Source organism: Kogia breviceps, chromosome 20 (genome assembly GCF_026419965.1).
Source record: "Kogia breviceps isolate mKogBre1 chromosome 20, mKogBre1 haplotype 1, whole genome shotgun sequence".
Taxonomy (NCBI): domain Eukaryota; kingdom Metazoa; phylum Chordata; class Mammalia; order Artiodactyla; family Physeteridae; genus Kogia; species Kogia breviceps.
This window is the reverse complement of record NC_081329.1, coordinates 30340548-30350460: the sequence shown is the minus strand read 5'-3', so window position 1 is coordinate 30350460 and position 9913 is coordinate 30340548.

The following is a 9913-nucleotide window of genomic DNA, read 5'->3' as shown; positions in this document are numbered from 1 at the left end:
GCAGCATTATTTGATACATCATTTGGTAAAAAAGTAACAGCAGGTAGTCAGTCTAACCAACAGGATGTATTTACTCCCCTTTGAAAAAAATCTTATTGAAGTAGAGTTGATTTACAATGTTGTGTTAGTTTCAGGCGTACAGCCAAGTGACTCAGTTATCCATATATATGCATTCTTCTTCATATTCTTTCCGTTTTGGTTTATCACAGGATATTGAATAAAGTTCCCTGTGCCACACAGTAGGACCTTGTTGTTTATCCATCCTATATGTAATAGTTTGCATCTGCTAATCCCAAACTCCCAGTCCTTCCCTCCCCCACCCCCCATATTTAATTATCATTCATCTGGCCATGGACTTGAGTGGTGACATTGCCACAGTCCCAGATATAGGTTCTGTCCATGCACTTGGAGCTTTGTAGGAAAAGTCATAAACACAGAGATCTCCAGGACCAGGTATCATGTGGGGAATGTAACCAGAGCAACGAAAATAAAGCATGACGTGGTCTGGCCGGACAGACCTGAAGCAACCTTTGCCGTGGGTCCAAAAGGTGTCTCCTCATCAGCAGTTTCCATTTGCTCTTTGTAGCTGAGACTGAAAATAAAAGTGTTTCTTCTGCAGGAAATGGTGATCTTGTACCTTTTAGAGCAATTCCTTTTCTGAGAGGGAGAACCTTGGGTATTCTGTTTTATTCAACCCTCCTTTATTATCTTCTTATTTTTTGTAGACACTTACTGTAACAGTTTTAAAGATGCATTTTAAAGTAGAAAAAAAAATCTACCCTAACACAGGAACTAATTTCACTTTGCCTTTTCCGTTCTAGTCCTTGTCTAAATGCACACATAATTTGACACCTCAGTTTTACCTTTCGGTTTTGTATTTTGCTATTTTCTCAATATCATGTCAGCAGCATTTCTCCGAGATGTTACACAGTCTTGAAGTATAATTTTTGTGGTTGCATAACCTCCATTGTGTTGATACCCTACAACTTCTATTACTGATACTGACCAAGGTTCTTGACCTTCCCTTAGTCAATAGAAATTGATAAGAGGCCAGACAAGAAACTCAGGCAAGGCTTTATTGGGGCTCCTGAGGCGGAACGAAAACAAGTTAACAGCTTCCCTCGCTCACTCACCGAGGCGGGCGAGCTAGTTCCTTACATGGGGTGAGGGTAGGGGTGTGTCCAGGGGTTGGGCAGGAGGCGTGGCTTAGGTGGTCTGCCCACCCCTTAGGTGGGGTTGTGCGCAGGGGGTGGGCGCAGGACCCTGCTTTTGCTCCCAACTCATCGGAAAAGGCAGTTGGGGATTTTTTGGTCTTTCTGTATCTTGTTGTCCATAATTTGCTCCAACTGCACATGTACACAGTTATTTTTACTCCCTTATAGTTTCTTTGTATTTTTTTTTTTTTTTTCTCAAGGAGACATTTGTCCAGGTGCAAGCCCTGCAGCAAAGGGTCCCAGGTCCCAGATCCCAACCTGTCTCATTACCATGTGCTAATTCTTCTTTGTCTACCTCATCCTGGAGCTTAAGGCCGGTTGTAGTACCCCAGGCACAAGTTCCTCTGTTTTAAAGTAGTTGTACTCTCTTCATGTCATGTGATTGTAGCACCTCTATTTTATCTGTCTCTACAGAGGGTTGCTTGTTTCTTGATACTTTTTTTCCTATTAAGCCAAATTACTATTTCAAGTCATTGTTTAAAAGTTTTCATGGGGGTAAATACACATAACAAAATGTACCATCAGAACCCTTTTTAAGTGCACGGTTCAGTGGTATTAAGTATATTCACATTGTGGTACGATCATCAGCACCGTCCATCCCCGGAACTCTTTTCATCCTGCAAAACTGAAACTCTGAGCCCATTAAGCAATCACTTTTTAATCTCTTTGAGGAACTGTCACACTGTTTCCCACTGCAGTGGCACCATTTCACATCCTCACTGAAGGTGATCAGGGCTTCATGTTCTCCACACCCTCATCCATACGCGTTAGTTTTTTGATGGTAGCCATCCTAACGGGTGTAAGGTAATATCTTGTGCTTTTGATTTGCTTTTCCCTAACGATGAGTGATGGTGAGCATGTTTTCAGATACTTATTGGCCACTTGTATATCTTCTTTGGAGAAATGTGTATTCCAGTCCTTTGCCCTTTTTAAGATTGGCTTATTTGTTTTCTTGTTGTTGAGTTGTAGGCGTTCTATATATACTGGACATTAACCCCTTATCAGATATAAAAATAAGACTTTTAAGAACTGCAAAACAGGAAGATGAGAGAAAAGTGCTCCCAGCCAGGGGCAGGAAGCCAGGATCCTGACTTCTTAGCATATTCTTTGGTGCATGAACGGACATCAGCCTTCCCAGACCAGCTTTCCAGAAGTTGCTCGGTGATACTCAGGGGCAGTGACAAACTAGCAACATATATTTTAAAGAAATAAGCATTTGAATAAAAGGGGTATCACAGCATGGAGATGTCTCTGTGTATCAGGTGTGTAGAATCAATGACTTTGAGAGATGGAACGGAACTCATAGATTATGTAGCGCAACTCTTTTCTTAATCTCAAGAGGTAGAGTGGCTTGCCCGTGATCACGTAGCTAACAAATTCAACTCTGAAAACCACATCTCCTGACTCTTAAACCATTTCCCTGCCCCTGGATAATTTAGTCTCTCTCATGAGATGGGAATCGAAAAAGACAGAAAATCAACTGATTTGGCCCATCTCCTCCCTTCCCATCCTCATGTCCTCCCAAAGGCCAGGGAAAGCACCTTTCACTGTCAGTAATCAGAAGGAAAAAAGCTTCTAAATGTAAACCAGGTTAGAGAAATGAAGCAGCAAATGCTCTCTTAGTTTAGGAAGGTCAGGACTATTAGTGTCAAAGTTTATTTTAGCTGGGGTAGGGGATACAAATAACTTTTGTGGGCTATATGTGAGTCTTCAGAACGAGATCAGTCATTGTTGAGTTGAACGGCAGACATTCTTGGGACTATAGGTCCCAGGTCAGAGTGGAAGCATTTTTCTCCCTCACTGCCCCGTCTGTTCCTGCTTCCCTTGGCTGAGGCAGCAGAGCGGGGGCAGAGGAGAAAAGCTGGACATTAGCAGATGCTGAAGCGTAAAGAGACTGACCTAAGAGGGGCCCATCATGCAGGGTCTGCTCGCTGCAGGGAGGCTGATTTGCCTCCCACTGGGCCCCGGGCCCTTGCCATCATGCTGAACATGGGCTTGGGTGCTTGATCTTCTGATTTTTCAAGATACACTGAAAATCCAGCTTTTTATACAGCATCTCCTAGTTTTAAAATTGGCAACTAAATTAAGAGGCAAAAATAAAGCCTCGGTGTCAGCTAAACAATTAAACCTGCCTGCAGGACTGTGAGTTGGCAGCTTTTGGCTAAACAAACCAGGGCTTGATCCCTTCTGTCTGGCAAGGTCAAGCCGGAGGGGCAGAGTCAGGGGCAGGGAAGTGCTGGGGTCTGGGGGGGGGGAGGTGGACCCCGAGACCACGGTGCTCCATCTGAGGGCTTAGAGAGGTCTACCCGGGCTGTCCCACTGGCCCCAACCTCCCCCGAGGCCTAGGGTGTGCCTCTTGGGTATAGTGAGGGGACAGCGAGATAAGAACAGGGGCATCTCCCCTCACCCATCTCCACTTTTGACTTGGGAACTATCATCTGAACTCTTTAGCAGCAGCAGCAGTTTTCAGTCAGAGCTGCTATTGTACCCCTTACACACACACACACACACACACACACACACACACACGCACACAATTTCCAGCTGGTGTTTGGAAACGTCTAAAAGGGTATTTTGGGTTGTCACAATGACTGGGATGCTATTGTCACTTAGGGTCTGTCTGGGGCTAGGGATGTAAGCCTCCTGCAGTGTGAGGGGCAGGTCCGTGTAGAATTGTCCCAAACAAGATTACCCATAACTTCCAAAGGAAAGTCTGACCCTCTCAAGGGTGGTCAGTTTGGAGCACAGGCCTGTGAAGACCCACACTCTGTGGGCTTGTTGAGGGCAGCCACACACCACACCCAGCACACACCACACTCACCAGGCACTCCGCACCCTCTACACACACCATACACCACACACATTACACACACACCACACACACCAAGCCCACCACCCACACCACACATATCACACCCACCGCACACCACACACATTGCACCCTCACTGGGTCCTTGGTGCAGAATCACCCATCCTCCTGGAGAAACAGCAAGGCTCCTTCCCCACTGTGTTTTCCCCTGAGGATAGAGTTTTGCAGGTGGAGAGGACCTCCATCTGTAAACATGGATGTTGATAGTGCTTTCCACACAGGGCTGTCTGGAAGATTGCCTGAGTCAATCTTCACAAAGTGTATGCTTCCTTCTGACCTCCCTGTGGACATTGCACTCTTCTGGCCTGGCGGAGATCACCCCTGAGCGTTCAGGGGGAGGTCTGGTCCTGCAGCGGGCCAGGCTGCTCTGCCCTACCGCCGCTATTCTGCCTGCCCAGAGGGGCGTGACAGCACACACCAGTGGATATACTGCTGCTCTAGGCTAGTTTACCTAAAACTAAGATTGTCTATGAACCAAAGAAATAACGTTACTTTTATTTTCACTACTATTTTATTGACATACTGAACAGAAAGTCTTAATACAAAGAAGGCGTATATGTTAGGTTAAACATAAATGGTAGTCACCATGGCTATTAAGTAAACAAATTCACATTAATACATAATAGTAGGTGCTTCCAAAAAAGAATTACGACACAACCAAAAAAATCCATCTCAGCATAAAGATATTACTCTTTGGAAACTACAGTGTTCTAATGTAGCTAGTTAGAGACCATTTTTAAAAGGACTAAGGTCACAGGTAAGAGTCTCTGAAACTTTGCTGTGTGTTATGGCCACAGGCTATACTTCTAAAATTACCAGTGGATTAAGGTGGACAGATCACCTTAATCCAGGGATTAGTTTTTTTTTGTATTTTTTTTTTGCGGGATGCGTGCCAGGCCTCTCACCATTGTGGCCTCTCCGGTTGCAGAGCACAGGCTCCGGACGCACAGGCTCAGCGGCCGTGGCTCACGGGCCCAGCTGCTCCGTGGCATGTGGGATCTCCCCGGACCGGGGCACGAACCTGTGTCCCCTGCATCGGCAGGCGGACTCTCAACCACTGCGCCACCAGGGAAGCTCCAGGGATTAGTCAACGCTAACGATGAGATAGCCCGATAGCATGTCCCCTTGTATGGTAAACAGAAACTACACACCATCATCTACGATGTGTTCTGCCAACAATATTGAACTAGATTAGAGTTGTAACTTGCAATTTACAGGAAATACAGGGCACAGGGGGACAAGCTAAATGACACCAGAAGCAAGTAACAAGACAACCTAAAAATGAGACATTCTTGGAGAAAACTGATCTACTCCTTTCAACAAGTTAGTGACAAGAAAGAAATTAAAATAGATTTAAGAGGCATAGCACTATGGATTGAATCCTACTATAGACAAGCTATCTCTTAATTTAGACTATTCTTGAGATAGTTGGGGAAACTTGACTATGGAGTTATTGATTCTTCTAAGTGTGATCATAGTATTTTAGAAATCTTTTAATGTAAGAAAATGGTTCTTTAAGAGGCATACTGAAAATTACACATGCACACACAGAGTTGGAAATATTGGGTGGACAAATAACCCAATCCAAACTTTGTGATACTGGTTTAATTAACGAACAAATATGATTTAAGCCTTGACCACGTACTCAGCTCTCTTAGATGCTGCTGGGGATGTAATGGAGGATATGCTGAGGAAATAAAATTCACAGAACAAAGCAATAGAGAACAATTATGTTCTAAACTACATATATATCAGAGACTGAAAACACCACAGGCTCTCAGAGACGGGGGCTCCGAAGGGGCTGCGTGTTCCGTGAGGACTTCATGAGGAGGGGGGTGTGAGCAGGGAGCCGAAGGGTGAGAACAATTGAGGGCAGCTCTCTGTGTGCCCTCAGCTGTGTGTGCCCACGTGTGTGTGTTCCACACCTGTGTGTGTGCCCTCATGTGCGTCCTGCGCTCTCACATGTGGGATGCAAAGTTGTATGGGTCTTCCAACATCCACTGGTTGGAGTTAGCTGGAACATTTTGCCCACAGATTTGTCTTGCTAAACATTTGAATGTAAAATTGCTTTGCTTTAAAGTTAGGTTTTGTAGTTACTCCTTAGGGTTTTCGTGCTATATAAATGTTTATCCTTTCCCACACTTGAGACCATTATCCCCTCCCAGTCTAGCTGGGACGAGGCTTAAGCTTTGTGCACACATAGAAATGCTTGACCTTTGCTGTATTTGTGTCTGGTCAGAAAGAGGCTTGACGTGGAAAGTGTTTCACGTTGAATTTTTCATAATTTAAAACGGAATTCAACTCTAAATGTATCTTTCCAAGATTAGTACTGCCATTTACCCAGCAAACTAATGAGCTAAACAAAGTTAAGTAATGAGTTAAGTCAACAGTGTTCTCAATAAAAGGAAGAACGGTGATTTGCCCTTTGAGTCCATAATCCCGTCAGGGATGTAAGGCAGGGAATCCTTGATTTTCATCACACTGTAGTCCAGCAAATCCTGTCCTAAAGCAGCAATAAAACAGATTATGTTTTCCCAAAGGAACAAAGTTACAATTACAAGTTGTGTGGTTTAAAATGGTGAAAGTTCCAGGATTTAATCTCTAAAGTATAGAATTTGGGGGCAGGAGAGGTCTTCAAAGTCATAACCTCTGGAGTCATAACCTCTTGCTATTGACCAGGAAACTAAAGCCCAGAGAGGACAAGTAACTCACCGAAGCCTCCACAGTTCACACAGCTAGGTAATGGCTGGTGTAGGACGTGGCTCGTGGGCTCAGTAGTTGTGGCACACGGGCTTAGTTGCTCTGTGGCATATGGGATCTTCCTGGACCAGGGCTCGAACCTGTGTCAGCTGCATTGGCAGGCAGACTGTTAACCACTGTGCCACCAGGGAAGTCCCTAGAAGAAGACTTTAAAGTAACTATTCCCCTAATATATATTCCAGAGGGTATGACATCCAAAAAGAAGAATTAGAGTTGTTGGAAATCAAATACATGATTTATCCACAGACAAACCAATCCCCCACCTGGGTAGGTGGGCTGAGTAGAAGACTAAACAATAACTGAAAAGCAAATTAGTCAGCTGTAACGTCAAACTGACAATGGAAAGAGTTAAAGAAATAAGAACTATGAGAGAAAAGTTAATAAGTTAATAAATATGGAAGACATCTAGGAATACTAAAACCCTTCTGTTAGAAATTTCAAAAAGAAAGGGGAGGAAGAAGAAGACAGGAAATAATGAAAGAAGACAAGAAAATTTGCATGAGTTGGAGAAAGACATTAGTCACCACCACATGCCAAGACAAAGAGAGAGAAAGCCTTAAGCTTAGACACATACAGCATACAGGTGACATTTCTAAAGTCCAAAGATGAAGAGAGAAGCTTAAGCTTAAGAAGCTTAAGGAAAAAACAGGAATCTGTAGCAATGAGAATAAGAATCATCCCTCACCATAGTTCTCATCTATAACCGGGGATATTGTAGAGTAATGTCTTCAAAGTTCTGAGGGAAAATGATTTTGAACTCAGAATTCCAGGCCCAGCCAACCTATTCTGTGAGGGCAGAGTGAACTACAATTGTAGAAATGCAAGGATTCAGAAAGGTTACCACACTCAAAACTTTCTAAAAGAATGGCTTAGAGATGGATTCCTCTGAAATAATGAAATGCATCAGCAAAAGAGAAAAATCGGATTAAAAAAATTGGAAAACTTAGGATTAAAAATACTGGTAAACCAAGAAATGAATAAAACGATTACTTGTTTAGAATATGGTTGTAGACGAAATGTATTGTCAAGACATTATTCAGAAGAAAGAGACACATAATATAAAAATTAATAATCTGGAGCTAAATTCTGGATGGTTTAGAGAAAATATAAAAGGTGATAAAGAAAGAGGGGAAGTGAAGGTGATTTAGCATCTTGTTTTGTTTAGAGGGTAGCGGGACAGGGGTTCATTCTCAACACTGGTAAATGAAGTTTGTATGTGTTTATTAATAAATTAGTAGAAAAGGGTGCATACCTTTCAAATCACTAGAGAAGAAGGAACAGACAAATTCAGTCAAGGCTGAAAAGGAGCAAAATAAGAAAGAACAAGAAAACATTACACAGAAAACACAAACAAAATGGCATAAATAAGGCTGAACACATTGGTGGTAACAATTTATGTGAAAAGGTTAAATACTTAAATTGGGTTTTTAAAAGTCCCAGCTGCAAAGAGTTTATACGAAACATGCCTCGCACAAAATAATCCAGAGAGGGCTTGGATTTAGAGCTGGGAAAGGAAAACAGTTATTTCAAGCTAAAATCCAGGATTTGGCATCTTTGAGAGAGAAGACTGTCAGCCTCTCCCCATGAGACTCAGAGAGGGAGTCGGGGTGGGTGGGGGAATGACGTGCTCCCAGAGGGCAGGGAGACACATGCAAACAGAATGGGAAGAGTCTTGGTGATGGTTTCTTTGGATCTGACACCAAAAGCAAAGGCAGTAAAAGCACGATAAACAAGTGGGACTACATCAGACTAAAACACGACTGCACAGCAAGGGAAACCATCAGCATGAAAAGGTAACCTATAGAATGGGAGAAAATATTTGCAAACCGTATATTCGCTAAGAGGTTTCCATTCAAAATATGCAAGGAACTCATACAACTCAGTAGCAGAAAACCAAATAACTCAATTAAAAAATGGGCAAAGGATCTGAATAGATACGTTTCCAAGGAAGAGAAGCAGATGGCCAGCAGGTAGGTGAAAACGTGCTCAACGCCAGGGGAATGCAAATCAAAACCACAATGAGGTGTCACCTCATGCTTATTAGGATGGCTGTCATAAAAAAGACAAGAGACAACAAGTGCTGATGAGGGCGTGGAGGAAGGGAGAGCCCTTGTGCACTGCTGGTGGGAATGCAAATTGGTGCAGCTACTATGGAAATCAGTATGGAGAGTCCTCAAGAGATGGAAACTAGAACTACCATACGATCCAGCAATGCCACTTCTGGAAATGAAATAATTCTCTTGACGAGATACCTGTATCCCTATGTTCACTGCAGCATTATTTACAATACCCAAGACATGGAAACAACTTAAGCATCTGTCAACAGATAAATGGATAAAGAAAATGTGATATATATGCAATGGAATATAATTCAGTCATAATGAATTCAGCCGAATATAATTCAACCATTTGCTGACAGGACAGCAAATGTCCTGTCATTTGCGACAACACAGATGAACGCAGAGGACATGATGCTTAGTGAAATAAGCCAGACAGAGAAAGACAAATACTGCATGACCTCACTTATAAGTGGAACCTAAAAAAAAAGAAAAAAAAACGTTGAACTCATAGAAACAGAGAGTAGAGAAGTGGTTGCCAAGAGCTAGGGGGCGGGGAAATAGGGAGACGTTGGAAAAAGGGTATACATTTTGGGTTATAACAGGAATAAGGTCAGAGGATCTCACGTAAAACGTGACTACAGTTGATAACACTGCTTTGTATAGTTGAAATTTGCTAAGAGAGTAGAACTTAAATGTTCTCAGAAAAAGAAGAAGAGAAGAATACGAATAAGGAGAAGGTGAAGGAGGAAGAGAAAAGAAACAGAATGGAAAGCCTGGAGAGTGCAGCTGAAATGGATTAGATTAGATGAAGGGACATAAAAAGCCATTAACAGAGCATGTTCAGAATTTCAGTTTTCTAGGAAAAGACCTGGGTCTGCCCACACCTCCTCCTGGAACTCTTCGTGGGCCACTGAAACAGTCCTAGTGTGTCTTGGCCACTGAAACAGTCCTAGTGTGTCTTGGCCACTGAAACGGTCCTAGTGTGTCTTGGCCACTGAAACGGTCCTAGT